This window comes from Anolis sagrei, chromosome 3 (assembly GCF_037176765.1).
Source record: "Anolis sagrei isolate rAnoSag1 chromosome 3, rAnoSag1.mat, whole genome shotgun sequence".
Classification (NCBI taxonomy): domain Eukaryota; kingdom Metazoa; phylum Chordata; class Lepidosauria; order Squamata; family Dactyloidae; genus Anolis; species Anolis sagrei.
The window spans coordinates 240,814,716-240,831,746 of record NC_090023.1 but is presented as its reverse complement, the minus strand read 5'-3'; the positions used below and the strand labels follow the sequence as shown (position 1 = coordinate 240,831,746).

The following is a 17,031-nucleotide window of genomic DNA, read 5'->3' as shown; positions in this document are numbered from 1 at the left end:
TTACAAACCACTAGCATTTGTTCTCAACCTGTGGGCCCCCAGGAGTTTTGGCCTACGACTCCCAGAAATCCCAGCCAGTTTACCAGTTGTTTCTGGGAGTTGAAGGCCAAAGCAGCTGGGGACCCACAGGTTGAGAACCACAGTGCTAGAGGAGACTCTACTCCATTTCCAGGCAACATATTCTACTATGGAACAGCTCAAAGGGGGAGTAGGAAAGGGATCCCCCTAGGGCAGGCATGGGCAAGCTTTGGTCCTCTGGGTGGTTTGAGCTTCAACTCCCACAATTCCTAACAGCTGGTAGGCTGTTAGGAATTGTGGGAATTGAAGTCCAAAATACCTCCAGGGCCAAAGTTTGCCCATTCCTGCTCTAGGGGAATAGAAGCACATAATCCTAGAGTTGGAAGAGACCCCAAGAGCCATCCAGTCCAACCCCCTTTTGCCATGCAGGAACACCCAAGCAAAGCCCTCCCAACAGATGCCCCTCCAACCTCTGTTTTAAAAACCACTAGACTCCACTACACTTGGAGGTAGCATATTCCACCAAAGGACAGATCAGGGACTGAGGGCACAAGTTGGGGAATGGAACCACACAATCTTAGCGTTGGAAGAGGCCCCAAAGGCCACCCAGTCCAACCTCATTCTGCCCTGCAGGGAAAGCACCAGCAAAGCACCCCCGACAAATATCCATCCAGCATCTGCTTAAAAGGAGCCCCCAGTCGTGCAGTGGGTTAAACTCTTGTACCTGCTGAACTGCTGACCAACATGTCAGCTGTTTGAACCTGGGAAGAGTGGGTTGAGCTCCCTCTGTCAGTGCCAACTCCCCATGCAGAGACATGAGAGAAGCCTTCCACAAGGATGGTAATAACTTCAAACATCTGGGCATTCCCTGGCCAATGACCTTGCAGACAGCCAATTATCTCACACCAGAAACAAATTTGCAGTTTCTCAAGTCGCCCCTGACACGAAAAAACCTCCAAAGACTCCACTATAATTGAAGGCAGTAAATACAAAAATATATGCTGAGCAGTGTAATTTATGGGAAGGAATTGGACTTTAGGCAAGCATGGACAAATTTTGGCTCTCCAGGTATTTTGGACTTTCACTCCCACAATTCCTAACAGCTGGAAGTTGAAGTCCAAAACACCTGGAGGGCCCAAGTTTGCCCATGCCTGCCTTAGAGTTATAGAATCATAGAACCACAGAATCCTAGAGTTGGAAGAGGCCACAAAGGCCAACCTTTCCAACCCCATTCTGCCCTGTAGTGAAAGTGCCATGAAAGCACCCCTGACAGATGGCCAAAACATCCTCTGTCGAAAAGCCTCAGAGATGGAAGGTCCACCATAATAAGAGGTAATGCATACCATTGTCAAACAGTTCTTGCCATCAAGAAGTTTATTCTGATTAAGAATTTCCCACCCTTGATTCACTGACTTTTTTTTTTGAAGGGGTCAATAGCAAATTGTCATTCTAGAGTCAACAGCAACAGCTTCCATGCCATTCCCTGTAAATCAGTGGTTCTCAATCTGTGGGTTCCTAGGTGTTTTAGCCTTCAACTCCCAGAAATCCCAGCCAGTTTACCAGCTGTTAGGATTTCTGGGAGTTGAAGGCCAAAACATCTGGGGACCCACAGGTTGAGAATCATAGAGCAAAGCCCTCCTGACAGATGGCCTTCCTAAAATTTAGGAATCCCTTTTCCTGCAACTTGAGTCTAATGCTACTCCTGCCCCCTCCTCAGTGTGACGTCCTTTCACATATATAAATAAGGCTCTCTGTGTCTCATCTCAGCCTTCTTTTCTCCAAGCAAAACATACCCAGCACCACCCACTCCCCCGCCACTCTTCATAGGGCTTGGTTTCCAAACCTTTGATCATTTTGGTTGCCCTTCTTTGGATACATTCCAGTTTGCCAATATCCTTCTTGAATTGTGATGCCCAGAAATGGACACAGTGTTATTCCAGTTGAGGCCTGACTAAAGCAGAATAGGGTGGGTTTATGACTCCCCTTGATCTAGACATTAGACTTCTATTTACCCACATTATTTCCAGTAGCCCACCTCTCATTATTCCATAAATGCCCAGAGGCAAATATATCTTTTCACCTGGCAGCCAAAGGCAAGGAGAGATGGGCCATTCTTGTCTCTCTTGGGAGGGACTTCCAGGATCTGGGAGCAGCCACCAATCAAACTTGAGAGGATGTTTGGAGAGAGAGAAGGCCCACTCCAGGTGATCTTAGTGTTCTAGGAAAGGAGGCCTTTGGCTCTTTGGATGAAGTTGTTGTTGTTGTTGTTGTTGTTGTTGTTGTTATTTGTTTCACTCTGGAGGACTGGATATAGACTCAAAACTCTTGTGTCTATCAGACTTGTGGCACTGGATATTAGTTCTGGAGGAGAACTTTATATGAGGTTGTTAAGCATTCCCTCCACAGACCTTTGAAACTTTTTGGAAAAGATTGACAGAGACATCATTGTCTCTGTCGATTGTCCTTTGAAGCAGATTAGCTATGCTTTTGTACAAGCAAAAGGATGGACAACCTCAAACGATACCAGAGACCATGAGTGCTCCATTTCCTACCTGTTCCAGGGATCTCACAGATCATATTTCTAGTTTCTGACCAAACCAGAAGTGATTTTTGCAATTCAAGGTCTGGTTGGGGTGGGCAGAATGCGCATTTCTGGGATAAACAATCTGGAAGTTGAGTCTAGTCTAGAAGAGTGGAACGTTCTTCTAAGATGTGGCATTTATTCCAAGTAAGCTGCTCATGACATTTTTAAATATGTGTCCCAAAATATACTGTAGAAGGGAAGACAGTTAACTGTATGGGCCCTTATATAGTGGGGAAATGGATGGAAGAGGGCCTTACCAAAGCCATGTTTATGTGGGCAGAGGAAAAAGAATTTTGAAACTGGCTAATCTGTATTGCCTTCAGAGCTTGTAAAAGTCAAGATGTTGGTTTATATGTTCAGATGAATAAACATGGAATAGACATGTCTTCAGACCATCACTGTACTATTTTGAGGGAAAGAGACTTCAGGGAATTTGGGCAAGATAAGAAGAGGATTAGAAGCGCTGTGAAAGACATCTACTCTGACTAAGTGCTTAGTCCACACATTTAAAGTTAGGACATAAGCATCTAAAACAGGGCACATTGGGACTTTCCATACTACCTCAGGCTTCAGTTCCCATCATCCCGTACCATAAGGAGTGAGAATTGTTCAGCCTTCCAGATGGTGCTGAACAGCAAATAGTGAGCATTTCTTAAAATATTTACTATTTTGGAAGTTGCATTGAAACAACATCTGGAAGGCTATACAATTCTCACAGTTACTATAAGCATTGCTAGCTAGGGGTTGATGGAAATTATAAGCTATGGAATCATAGTTGTAGTTTTGCTAGGTCTTTAGCCTTCACCGCCAAAGAGTGCTGGTGCCTCATCAAACTGCAAGTCCCATAATTCCATTGCATTGAGCTATGGCAGTTCAAATGACGCCAAATGGATCATGCGATTTTAATATTTATACTAGCATGTTTTAATGCTATGTCCTAATGTTTAAATGTTGCCTATGTTTTACGTTTAATGGTCTTAATGATTTTAACTCATAGTTATATGTTATTGTTTAGATATTATGATTTTTTTTGCATGTGTCTTTGGCATTGAATTTTGCAGTTAGTATGTTGTAAACCGCTTTGAGTTCCCCCCCAGGGGTAAATACAACAAACAAACAAACAAACAAACAAACAAACAAACAAGATAGAGGTAAAGCTTTTCCCCTGACATAAGTCCAGTCGTGTCCGACTCTGGAGTGTGGTGCTCATCTCAATTTCTAAGCCGAAGAGCCGACGTTGTCCATAGACACCCCCAAGATCATGTGACCAGCATGACTGCATGGAGCACCGTTACCTTCCCGCCAGAGTGGTACCTATTGATCTACTCACATTTGCATGTTTTCGAACTGCTAGGTTGGCAGAAGCTGGGGCTGACAGAGGAAGCTTACGCTGCTCCCTGGATTCAAACCTGCAACCTTTTAGTCAACAAGCTCAGCAGCTCAGCGCTTTAACCCACTGCGCCACTGGGGGCGCCCATAAATAAACAAACTATGTTAATTCTACAGTGTGGAATCTGTCTACAGCAGTGTTTCTCAAACTCTGCTCCTCCAAGTGTTTTGGACTTTAGCTCCCAGAAATCCCAGCCAGTTTATCAGCTGTTAGGAATTGTGAGAGCTGAAGTCCAAAAACATTTGGAGGAGTACAGTTTGAGAAACTCTGGTCTATAGAATAGTTAGCTGGGGTGGTGGGAATTGTAGTTCTGAACATTTGGAGGGCCCCAAGCAAAGCTGGAGCACACAATTCCAGACTGGATGGGCAAGTAGTGTGACCTGATTTAATGCAGCTCCTTGTATTCATATGCCAAAGAAAATTTTTGTAGGTTATGGAAAGATTCCTTGGATCTCGTAGTTAGCAAGTCCTTAAAGAAGGAGCAGAACAAAAGGAGGAGCAAAAGAGCCGAGATTACTGAACTATTTGTGTTGAGTTAGTTCCTTTCCCTCCCCACTTTTGACCCGATAATGATCTTAGTTGTAAATTCCAAAGAACCTTTTGCCATCTGGAGTCTTGGGTTGCCCTTGGTTTATTGCATGAACTTCCATGCAATATGGATGGAGAGACCAATGTTTGGAGTACCAAACTGAGCATAGACTGCTGTGCCCGCAGATCACTACACCAGTGTGGCCATTTGACTGTACTAGAACTCTCATATTACTGGTCACTGGACATGGCACCAATTCCTGCCAGGAACTGCCCTTGCAGTTCCATGCAAAAAGTAACAAAATTATTACCTGTGTGTGTCCTTATTCAGCAGTGGGCATACTTGCAGATGAACAACTGAAAGTTAATTCTCATTCAGGAGCACTTGTGAGTTACACAGCATTGCAAAAATTAAGTGGAAATTAATGTTGATTGAAAGGAGTGGTGCAAATGCATTGGATGAGATGTAGAAATCTAGTATGATACTATACAGTAGAGTCTCACTTATCCAACATAAACAGGCTGGCAGAATGTTGGATAAGGGAAAATGTTGGATAATAAGGAGGGATTAAGGAAAAGCCTATTAAACGTCAAATTACATTATGATTTTACAAATTAAGCACCAAAACATTATGTTTTACAAAAAATTGACAGAAAAAGCAGTTCAGTACATAGAAATGTTATGTAGTAATTTCTGTATTTACAAATTTAGCACCAAAACATTGCAATGTACTGAAACGGCTGTGGATCCGGGCAGGAGGAAGACTGCATTGGATAATACAGAATGTTGGATGAGCGAAGGTTGGATAAGCAAAACTGTACTGTACTTGTATACTCAAATCACACAGCCTTCAATGGCATTGACTCTCTTGAAAGTGTGGCCAGGATTTGACCCTAAATTAGTCAGATTTAAATCCCATTTCAGTGGGTTAAGCAAAACAATTGTGATTTCACTCCTATGAGAATGAAGTCTAATTCACATACAGTGTAAACTTGTACACGATGATGTAAAAGTCACTCCCATGGTGTTCACTGGTATTTACTCCCAGCTGTGAAGAAGATCCAACTTTTGGCTTAAAAATAATGCCTCAATCTATTTAGTCTCATTTTTTTTTTAAAAAAAATTAAACATGTTGGTGTTTACAGTGGGACACTGGTTAGCTTCAACTGGTGTATTTTTCCACTTTTAAATAAAAGAAGTAGAACTGGAATTTTGCAGTTAACAAACGAGAAGTCTTACTTGCGTTGTTTACGGAGGACCAGCTGTGACTTATCTGAATCACATTTTGGCCTGCTGGTGATTTTTTGTGAGCCCAGGGCCACTCCATGCTGTAATGAAATACCTATGTCTCAATAGCAAGGGGAAGAAGACAGCCTAATAGCCGTGGCTATAAATGTTTATTGGAAGCTTTGTTGGTATTGGTTGTACTTTGCTAGAGATGTTTACATATTTTTTAAAACCCTTATATAGTTGTTAGCTGTGGAAAACAATATTGAACTTGTAGGAAAAGATTTTCTATCTGCTATCTAATGGGCAACATTGAACATGAAGATTAAAAAAAATCTCACCATAAAGAAGGTTATATATTATGCCTGTAAATCCAAAGAGACATAACCAACCAACCCAAACTATGTCTACACATTATCCACTATAAGTAAAGGTAAAGGCTTCCCCTTGACATTAAGTCTAGTCATGTCTGACTTTGGGGAGTGGTGCTCGTCTCCATTTCTAAGTCCGTAGACACCTCCAAGGTCATTTGGCCGGCATTACTGCATGGAATGCTATTGCCTTCCCACCAGAGTGGTATCTATTGATCCAATCACATTTGCATGTTTTTGAATTGCTAGGTTAGCAGAAGCTGGGGCCAATAGCTGGAGCTCACCCTGCTCCCCGGATTCGAACCTTTCGGTTAGCAAGTTCACCAACTCAGCGGTTTAGCCTGTTGCGCCACGGGGGATGCACTATATACACTATACAGAAAAATGGCACTTTATACTTCTATTTTAAAATAACATTTTGTTGGGCTATTAATTTACATAATGTCTGCATCCTGGGAAACTTGGTTTTGTAACGCTTGCCCTCATGTCTAGCTCTTAAGACTGGAAATACAGGCTTGCCTTGCTAATCATCTTGGCTGTAGTATTGGAGTATGACTCTGGAGTCCAGAGTATGGATTCCTTCTTGGCTATGACGTCTACTGGGTGGCCTTGGGCAAGTCATATTCTCTCAGCCTCAGAGGAAGGCAATGGTAAACAACTTCTGAACAAATTTTTCAGTGAGGCCCCTGTGGGTTTGCCTCAGGGTCATCTTAAATCAAAAGGCACACTTGGTGGTGGCACGTCACTGCAACAAATAGCTAGAGGCAACCTTGAGGCCCTTTCATTTGTCACTGGTCATACCATGAATATGTTTTCCATAAGGGGATATGGATAGTTCTCAAGGGAGGTAAAATTTCTACTTGAGAACCCTTCCTTCATGTATTTTCACCAGCCCAACCTATTTTGTTGAAGCCCTTGTAATGGACATTAGGAATTGGTCACAGGTTCCCCCTCCCAAGGTTATCCCTTTATGTATGCATGGGTGTAGGAGTCCTGTGCAGCCAGGCATCAAAACGTATCCATCTGCGCTGTACATGTGTTACGTTTCCTTCTTCATTTGTCTGGATTATCTTTCTTTGGGTAGAGATTTCTTTATAGATGTTTGCTTTTTTGGTATGACTAAAAAAAAGGTGGGCCATTAGAGCTGACCTGGTTTTGTTTTAAGCTGCATTCAGAACATTCCTTGTACTGTTGCTGCATGCAAGGAATTGTGTCTCCGTCTGAATTCGCAGCTTGCAAGTGATACAGGGTGTTGATGTGAGCAATGGCTATGGTTATGAAAAGGTTGGCAGCTGAGATCTGCAACTTAGCAGTTTGCATGCTATGTTGCCTCTGTGAATGCAGAGTCTGGTTTGGCTCCCAGATGTGCAAAAATGTGTGCCAGTGTAAAGTCTGGAACTGGAGTTATACTTGGGAGAGTCAGTCTTTGTTTTCTTGATTTAGATAGGCAATCAGAAATGGAGAACTCATGTGGCTGGGTCAGAAAATATTGCACAACCCCTTGGTTGTTTGTGAGATTGGCAAGTTTACGCTTGCAGAAATAAGACCTGGAGCTGGGCTCATATGGATCTTGTTATATGTATTAATTTGTATAAAGATTATATAGATGCTGCATTAAGAAAAAGCTGCATTCTGAAACTTTCATCACATGCAAATTAAGCAAATGTTTTGTACTAATTGTGAGATAACAAAGGGTGCATCTACACTGCAAAATTAATGCAATTTGACACCACTTGAATTGCCATGGCTCAGTGCTATGGGATCGTGAGAATTATAATTTTACAAGGCCTTTAACCCTCTTTGCCAAAGACTGCTGGTGTCTCACCAAACCAAACTACAAATCCCAGGATTCCATAGTCTTGAGCCAAGGAAGTTAAAGTGGTGTCAAACTGCATTAGTTATACAGTGTAGATGCACTCTATGACATAATGCAAGTCACTGAATTTCAATTCTTGGAGTCTACCTCCTTACAGCCTCCTGGCTGTTAGGAATTGTGGGAGTTGAAGTCCAAAACACCTGGAGGACCAAAGTTTGCCCATGCCTGGTCTACAGTGTTATTTTCACACCTTCTGATTCAGTTTTATGAACACACTGTAGTTGAGACAGTAGTGGCACATACCTAAGAACGGGAAGTTTGCTTGTATGAAGAAAGAATGGTGTTATTTTTAGGAAACAATCAACAATATATCTGGTTGCTTAAAGCAGGGGACTATGTGAATAGCTATTTATATAACTCAGGGGTCCTCAAACTTTTTAAAGAGAGGGCCAGGTCACAGTCCCTCAAACTGTTGGCGGGCCGGATTATAGTTCGTAAAAAAATGAATGAATTCCTATGCACACTGCACATAGCTTATTTGTATAGCAAAAACTTTTAGAAACAATACAATAACTAAAATTAAGAACAATTTTAACAAATATGCATTTATTAGTATTTCAATGGAAAGTGTGGGCTTGCTTTTAGCTGATGAGATAGGATTTTTGTTATTATTTCAAGTAGTTTCATACTTAGGTTGACCCTGAGTGAGGGCCAGGTAAATGACCTTGGAGGGCCGCATCCGGACCCCTGATATAACTGGTATATAAGGTGCATGTTTCTATGCTTCCTTAGGGAGACTGTGAAATAGCTAGAGGCCTGCCAGTACCAGCAGAAGAATACATGTTGTCTAGAGCTATATTCTTATCCATATATTAACAGATAATGGATACAGTCCAGCCCTTTTACCTATAGATTCAATACTGACAGATTCATTTATCCACATTCTAAAAAATGTGCCCCCCCCCCCCCCAAGCATTTGTAGACCTCTCAAGGCCTTCCAGTGTGATTATATGGTATGCTTCTAGCCCCAATAAAGAGTTTGCTATTATCCCAGGAGGTCTTGGAATGTATCCCTTACAGATACAAAGCTCATACCATATTTCTGAATTTCTAATGTTCAAAATACGATTGTTATAAACTTTCCCCAAAATATTAAGCTCTGTATTATTCTTAATTTTTTGTACATTTTAAAAATGCAATCCTGTATACAAGGAAATGTTGGTCCTCCAGATATTTTGGGCTCCAGCTCCCAGAATTCCTGACTCTTGGCCAAGCTGGGTGGGGTTTCTGGGAGTTGAAACCCCTAACATATGGAGAACCAATGTTTGGAAACCATAAAGTTTCCCAGAAGTAAGGCACACTGAGTTCAGTAAGACTGTCCTTTGTGTGTGTGTGTGTATATATATATACATATGCGCGCGCACACACACATATATGCATATTATGGCACCCTAAGAATCTTGCAGTCTTAACTCCTATAAGAATAACCTCATCTCTTTTGTATTGTTTTTATTCCTGGATCTGTGCAGGAACCACACTTTATATACTGTTGTTTATGTACTATTTAAGAGTTTAAGTCTCAACTTTTCCCCTCTATATTGGAGACTATCTATTTGTTTTAAATACTCTTCCCCAATGGCTGATCTGTTAGTTCTGAGTATTTCTCCCATCTTATATTGGTGTCTAAAGGTCATCCTGATTAATCTGGCAAACTAGAAAGAGTACATTGCTTTGGTTTCATTCAAGGCTTGTATAAACATGTAGCTCGAGCAGGAGTGGTAAAGAATAATAGAGCAGAGAAAGCACTAATTCAGCATTGCTTAGTTTCCTGAAGGCATGTTGTCCAGTTTGTTTTAACTTGGGATACTAGTTGCAGTAGCAGCCTAAATTCCTTAAAGGCACCAAATCCTGTCTGATCCTGGAAACTAAGCAGAGTAAGCCCTGGTCTGTACTTGAATAGGAAATGACCAATGACTAGCAGGTACTGTAGCTATACCATTTGAGTATTTCCCTTAAACTCATGGTGGTCATAGGTTGACTGCTAATTTGAAGATCGTATCCATATGCACACAGTCGTTGTAATGCTGAAAGTGCAGTTTTTATTTGGTGGCAGTGTTGGCTGGTGGATTCCACTCTGAATTATAGTCCAGATGTTATGGTTACAAGCTTGGTAGATGAAAGGAATGCTGTGGATATAGTGCATATTGATTTTAGAAAAGTAATTATATTTCTGAGAACAAGCTACTAAAATGTGGGCTAGACAATGCTACTGTTAGATGGATTTGTAATTGGTTGACCAACCAAACCCAAAGGGTGCTCATCAATGGTTCTTCTTCAATCTGGGGGCAAAGTGTAGTTCCATAGGGTTATGTCATGGAACCAGTGCTATACAACATCTTCATCGAGACTTAGAAGTTGAAAAAGATAGCATGCTTTTTAAATTTTGGTGGTGACACCAAATTAAGAGGAGTAGGTAATACTCCAGAGAACAGGATCAGAATTCAAAATGACTGTATCAGATTGGAGAGCTGGGCTACAACTAATAAAATGATTTTCAATCTGGAGAAGTATAAAGTATAAAAGAGGGTTAGGAATCTTTGTACATCAAACTGTCAGCAATGTGATTCTGGGCTGAATCAATAGAAGTGTAATGTCTAATGGGAAGAAATAGTACCACTGTATAGGCCAGGGATCCTCAATTTTTTTAAACAGAGGGCCAGGTCACAGTCCCTCAAACTGTTGGAGGGCCGGATTATAATTCGAAAAAACAATCAAACCCATGAATGAATTCCTATGCACACTGAACATGTCTTATTTGTAGTGCAAGAAACACTTAAAACAATACAATAATTAAAATGAAGAACAATTTTAACAAATATAAACTTATTAGTATTTCAATGGGAAGTGTGGGCCTGCTTTGCCTGATGAGATAAAATTGTTGTTGTTGTTGTTGTTGTTGTTGTTGTTGTTGTTGTTGTTGTGTGCTTTCAAGTTGTTTCAGACTTAGGTTGACCCTGAGCGAGGGCCGAGTAAATGACCTTGGAGGGCCTTAGTTTGAGGACCCCTGGTATAGGCAGTCCCCAAGTTACGTACAAGATAGCTCCTGTACACACACTATCTATCTAGTTAGAAGTCTGGGTTGGGGTAACCTCTTGGCCTTTCAGCACAGCTTCTTCCTAACTAGCAGTTCAAAAACAGCAAGTGAGTAGCTAAATAGGTACTGCTTTAAAGCATGGAGGTATTTAAGGCACCCATAAGGAAATGCCAGAAAAATGCCAATGATTTGATCAAGCAGAAAGTTTATTAACAAAGCTCTTCGGCAGGGAAGATGGAGCAACAGCATCCCCGCCCCTCTGTGGCCAGAACCGAACACAACCTCCAAGATGCCAAAAATGTGAAAAGCCTATATATACACCTCTATATACAGTTGTCTGTCTTGTTAGTGTATAATGGCAGTGAATGTTCGGTAATCAGCTTTGAGTCCCCTTCGGAGTGCAAAATATAAATACTGGGCAAAATATACTGGGCAAAATATAAATACTGGGCAAAATATAAATAAGGGCAAAATATAAATACTGTAAAATAAATAAATATCTAAGTTTTGGATAGCATAAGGAAGGGTTAACAACTTTGTAGTGTTTGGTTTGCAGTCTGTGCCCCTGTTCAGAAAACTTCACCTCACTTTCTGCCCCTGTGATAATTGGATTTTGGAGGGAAAAAAAGGCTTGTTGTCGAAACAAGGATTGGTAATAAAGTTTCAGCAGAGACACCCCATGATAACTCTTACAGGAGTGATTTTCCCTTCCTAGGGGTAGATTTCTCTCACTTCATGTTGTCTCACCCCTGTTCATAACTATGATTTGTTTGTCAGTCAGATTTTTGTAACGTGGGGATTGCCTGTATTTTGCTTTAGTCACTTGGAATTCAAATAGAATACTGTGTCCATTGTCCCCTTCAATACTGTATTGACAAGCTGGAACATGTCCAAAGGAGGGGAACCATAATGGTTAAAGGTCTGGAAACCTATAATGCGTGGCTTAGGGAGCTGGATATATTCAGCCTGGACATGGAAGAGAGAAGACATATTAAAATATTTGAAAGGATGACATGTTGAAGACAAAGCCAGCTTGTCTTCTGTTGCTCCAGACACTGGGAGACAGAGCAATGGAGTCAAACTACATGCAGAGAGATTCCTTTTAAACTTTAGGAGACTTTCTTGACAGTAAGAGCTGTTTGATAGTGGAATACATTGCCTCTGAGCATGGTCTGCTCTCCTTATTTGGAGGTTTTTAGAGGCTGGATGGCCATTTGCCAGGCATGCTTTGATTGCCATGCAAAAGGTTGGAGTGGATGGCCCTTGTGGTCTCTTCCAACTCTGTGAATGTTTCCTGATCAAGAAAAGCTTATTAAGAAACTGCAGCAGTTTCTAAGTAATCTTTGCTAATGTTTCAGAAGGCCACCACTAACTTTAAAACCTGCTTTACTTTCTTAGTTAAATTTTTATCAGCTTTGAAGCACAGTTAAGCCAAAGTACTAAGGAATACAGCCAGGACCTGGCTGGGTGTGTAGGAGGGAAGTTTGAGCTCATGCTGGAGTTGTGTGTAAGAGAAGCCAAGTTCTATGTAAGAGAAGCCAAAGTGCCTTTGTGTTTAATGCTTGGATGTTACTCTGCAAAGTGCATCCATCTTTTATTCCTCTGATTCGAGAACCCAAGAACTCTAAGAAATGTTATTTTGGACTACGAAAGTATGGTATCCCTCAGCCAGCAGGACCAGTAGCCACCAGGAGCGGGCCTTTCTGGGATATGTAATCTAAAGTCTATTTTATTGTACCTGAAAAGCTCATTGTGTTGGATTTATGATTTATATCCCAAGGCTGGAAACATTATTGAGGTCTTGCTGCCAAGTGTTGTATGCATGTTTTGCTCTCTGCAATGTTGATTTTTATTATCCTTTCCTTTATGCTATGTTAATGAAGCACTGTCCATTTTGGATAAAATGTATACCTTCTGGAAAAATTATGTTATATTAGCCTCATAGCCCTCTCCTGGGTGGGACTAGTTCTAGCTTTAGGAAAGCCCTTGCCAGTGTACTTTCTGGTGGACTCTGCTTCATAGAGACTGCTTGTAGTGTGGTTTGTGTGTGTGTGAGAGTGAAGTGACTTGAGAAACTGCAAGTTGCTTCTGGTGTGAGAGAATTGGCCATCTGCAAGGACATTGCCCAGGGGACACCCAGATGATTGGTGTTTTACCATCCTGTGGGAGGCTTTTCTCATGTCCCCACATGAGAAGCTAGAGTTCGACAGATGGGAGCTTATCCCTCTTCCCGGATTCCAACTGCCAGCCTGTCAGTCAACTTGCCCTACCAGCACAAGGGTTTTACTCATTGCACCACCAGGAGAATGGGTTATGTGCTGGTAATGAAGGTGATAGCAGCACTGCTCCAATGGGAGCACTGTTTCATTTTTCCACCATGCTCTGATACAGTGGCATGTGAAGTATGGACTATGGATCTTGGATCCAGCTGCTTCTTGCTTAGGAGAATAGGATGGCATATTGAGAGCTAAGATCACTCATCTCAAAAGGTGGCAGTAGGTGCCTTAGGGACCTTTCTCACCATGTAGTTCCAGTGTTATCATTCCACTTCAGATGCCTTGATTCCATCTGGGGGTTTGTAAGTTAGGAGGAAGTACTTAATATTCTCAGCCTGAGAGTTCTACTGCTGGAACCCTGAGTTTGGGAACATTAGATTAGAGCTTCTCGGGCCATCTGGTGTGGGGGACCAGTCATTCATTCTTTACAAGGTGCTAGAAACCAGCACTATAATTGTACCCATTGACTACAATTGTTTCTCTCTTTCCAGAAAATCCACCAGAGACCCACAGCCAATGGCTCAGGGACTGGCACCAGTCCAAGAACCAGTACTTAGAATATTCTGGTCTAGATAGCATCTAGCATGATTGAGATCTGAAAAATATGTTAAATTGTGGAGTTTCTTTTAAAAATTAAATAAATAAGTGGACTAGATATTGGAATGGAATAGATATTACCAATTTATCTGAACTGCTGTGACTTCAACACAAAGTAGTAAGTATGTTATTCAGAGAGAGTTTTTCTACTTTTGACACTGATAGCTGAAAGCACTGCAGTTCATTTTTAAATTTCACTTTAATTGTGGCCTGACTCAAATATCCTTTTTCATTTTGTTTGAAAATGTAACTAAAACTTATGTTTGTGTTTGTATGTGCATGTATACATACGTATATGCACATGGTAGGTTGAGAGGCTGTATTTGGGGAGGCATTACTTCAGGGTTTTCAGTGAGCTTAGAACAATAGAAGCATATTCATGATGGTCTCAGATCTGTTCTGGCCAAGGTAGACTGGAAACATTTTACTTTCGAAAGAGGAAGCCCATTTGTGACTGGTCTGACATCTTGTTGACTGATAGGTATCTATTCTGGGTCTTTGCTTGAGAGAGCTGGAAAAGAGCAGACGAAGCAGTTCTAAGTTAGCGTGTTGTAAACTGATTCCCTTGAGCTGCTGCAGCTGCAGAGATGGAGTGTATTTACTGACACTAATATCCAATGGGCTGTTGAACAATGTCTGTTTTGTATATGGAAGAGGAGCTCTGCCAAGTGTGAGGTTTAAAGAGTAATTACAATTTTAGGATAAAATGAAAAGCAACACAGAAAAGTTAGTAACTATATTTATTTCCATTAAAGTGTACAGTTCCTCTGTAGGTGTTCAGAATGTATCATTTTACCATCAGTTTTATTCACTTCAGAAAACTGAAAGTAAATGGGTTGCAGAAATTATTTGTGATTTTATTTTTAAAGGTCTTAAAACTGACTGACTTTTCTTAGAAACCTGCACATAGTACTTTAGAATGTCAAAACCAGTGGAAAGAATGAGAGACAGGTACAGAACAAATCAAATTTAATTCATTAAGTGTACTGTATGGGAGCTCTGGCGTAGGCTGGTCCATGAGGTCACGAAGAGTCGGAGACGACTGAACGAATGAACAACAACAACAAAATATACTTCTGCCTTGGTCCCAGGCATTAACATCTCCGGCCCATCCTCTGTTTGGATATCACCCAGCACACCAATGTCTTAAATCAAGAAATACCTTCCTAAGATCTACTGAGATACTCACAAGAACACCTCAGGACCGAGAATCCAAAAGTGGCAGGCTAAAATCTGGAACCTCAATCAGTGGCTGATATCAGATGAGAAACTCCCCCCTGGGCCCACAGAAGACTGGACGACTTGGAAGATGCTGAACACACTGTGCTCTGGCACCACGACATGCAGAACTAACCTTAAGATATGGGGCTACAAAGTGAAGTCCATAATATGTGAGTGTGGAGAGCAAACCACAGACCACTTACTACAATGCAGCCTGAGCTCTGTGACATGCACAATGGAAGACCTTCTCACAGCAACACCAGATGCACTCCAAGTGGCCAGCTATAGGTCAAAGGGCATTTAGCACAATACCAAGTTTTCAAGGTTATTTGTGGCTTTTTACACATTATAACTATATTCTCAATTCTCTTCTGACACGATAAATAAATAATAATGTATATACTCATATATAAGTCAACTTCACATGTAAGTTGAGACCAGGTTTGGGCTCCAAAATTCTTCCATAGAGAAGGGATAGTGCTGAGCTGCTTCAGACAGTCATCACCCTTTTGGCCACCCACACATTCAAAGGGCCTCTTGCCACTCTACTTAGAGAAGAGGGTGTTTCATTTTTTAAAAAGTTAAGGTACAGTATTAACTCCTATCAAAAAAAAAGAGAACCATCTACTTAATTGAGTAGAGAAGCATTCCCTAACCAGTTAACTTGAGCATATGAGTTTATTCAGCATTTAACAGTGTTATCCAATACTTCAGATTGACAGAGTTTGTAAGTGGACATGCAGAATTATGGTTCAGAAAGGAATCTCAATTATCCTAAATATATCAAGAAGCAGATGCCAAGTGTTGTCACTGACGGTTTCCATTTCAGTGGCTTCGTGTGTCTTCTCTTGGGTTTATCTTTATCCCAAACTTTGCAGTGGTTATTCAAATTGTTGAATCTATTGCAAGGATAGGAATTGTCACCTTGGATGATTCCTTTAACGTTCAGACTAAAATCCCAAGTGGATTTGGCTCCTTAGTGATATGGGAGCCACCAACCATGACTGGATGCCAGCGAATGAAACATAGTTGGTGCTCTTAACAGGGACTTGGTTGCAGCATTAGGTGGCTTTCCATTAGTAATTCCCACAACTTAATGGGGTCTATTCAAAGCTCAGAAAAACAGCCTCCTTTGAATATTTAAAAAGTATGTATCTTTGTTGTCTGGGGGATTCTGGAAGTCCAAAAAAGTTACTTTTCTAAGCTCCATATGTTTTGCATAGTTCTGAGGGAAGGCCCTATAACTCACAGTCTGCATGCATTGCATAGAAAAGGTTGCAAGTTCAGTTGGGCTATGAGGTCTAGTGGTCTTCCCTGGTACAGAACCATGTGACCTACCTTCATACTTGTTTGTCTGTGTTATCATAAAATGTATAACTCTGAAAAGCTAACCCAAAGCAGAGATGAGGTGTGGAATAGTTTCATATTCAATAACAATGTCTGCCTCTCCTCAACTCCATTAGTTCATCTTTTGGGATTAAGTCAAGAAGACATGTACCCAAAAGAAGGAACTAATTGTGCAGAGTTTTTAAAAAAATAAGAAAGAAGAATTAGCAGTTTATTTTTACAGGCCTGTAGTTACAGGTTGACTCAAATGCTGGTTTTCGAAACTCGTTAAAGAGATTTCCATCTGCAGGAAGTACAAGTCCTTCTCTACCCATTTCTTAACTTGTCCTGTTTTAACTGGCTGAGGTTAGCATGGTAGGTCAAGGGTAATAAATGAATCCCATCCCAGCTGGGATTGAAAACAAGCAGGGCAGCTTTACCTGACTGGCCACCTTCCAGATGTGTTGGGACTACAGTTCCTATCATTCCCAGCCACCCAGGCTATCTGGAAGACTGTAAGTTTGGAAAGGCTGACATAAATTGACTATTGGTTGGCTTGCTGCCTAGTTTTCTTCTGTTCCC

General features: G+C 41.2%; 1 protein-coding gene across 1 annotated transcript in view; it reads left to right on the top strand.

Annotated features, from left to right (window-relative positions):
- Positions 1-17,031, top strand: part of WWTR1 (WW domain containing transcription regulator 1) — a 96,356-nt gene that overhangs the window by 2,292 nt on the left and 77,033 nt on the right. The gene's annotated exons all lie outside the window — the stretch shown is intronic.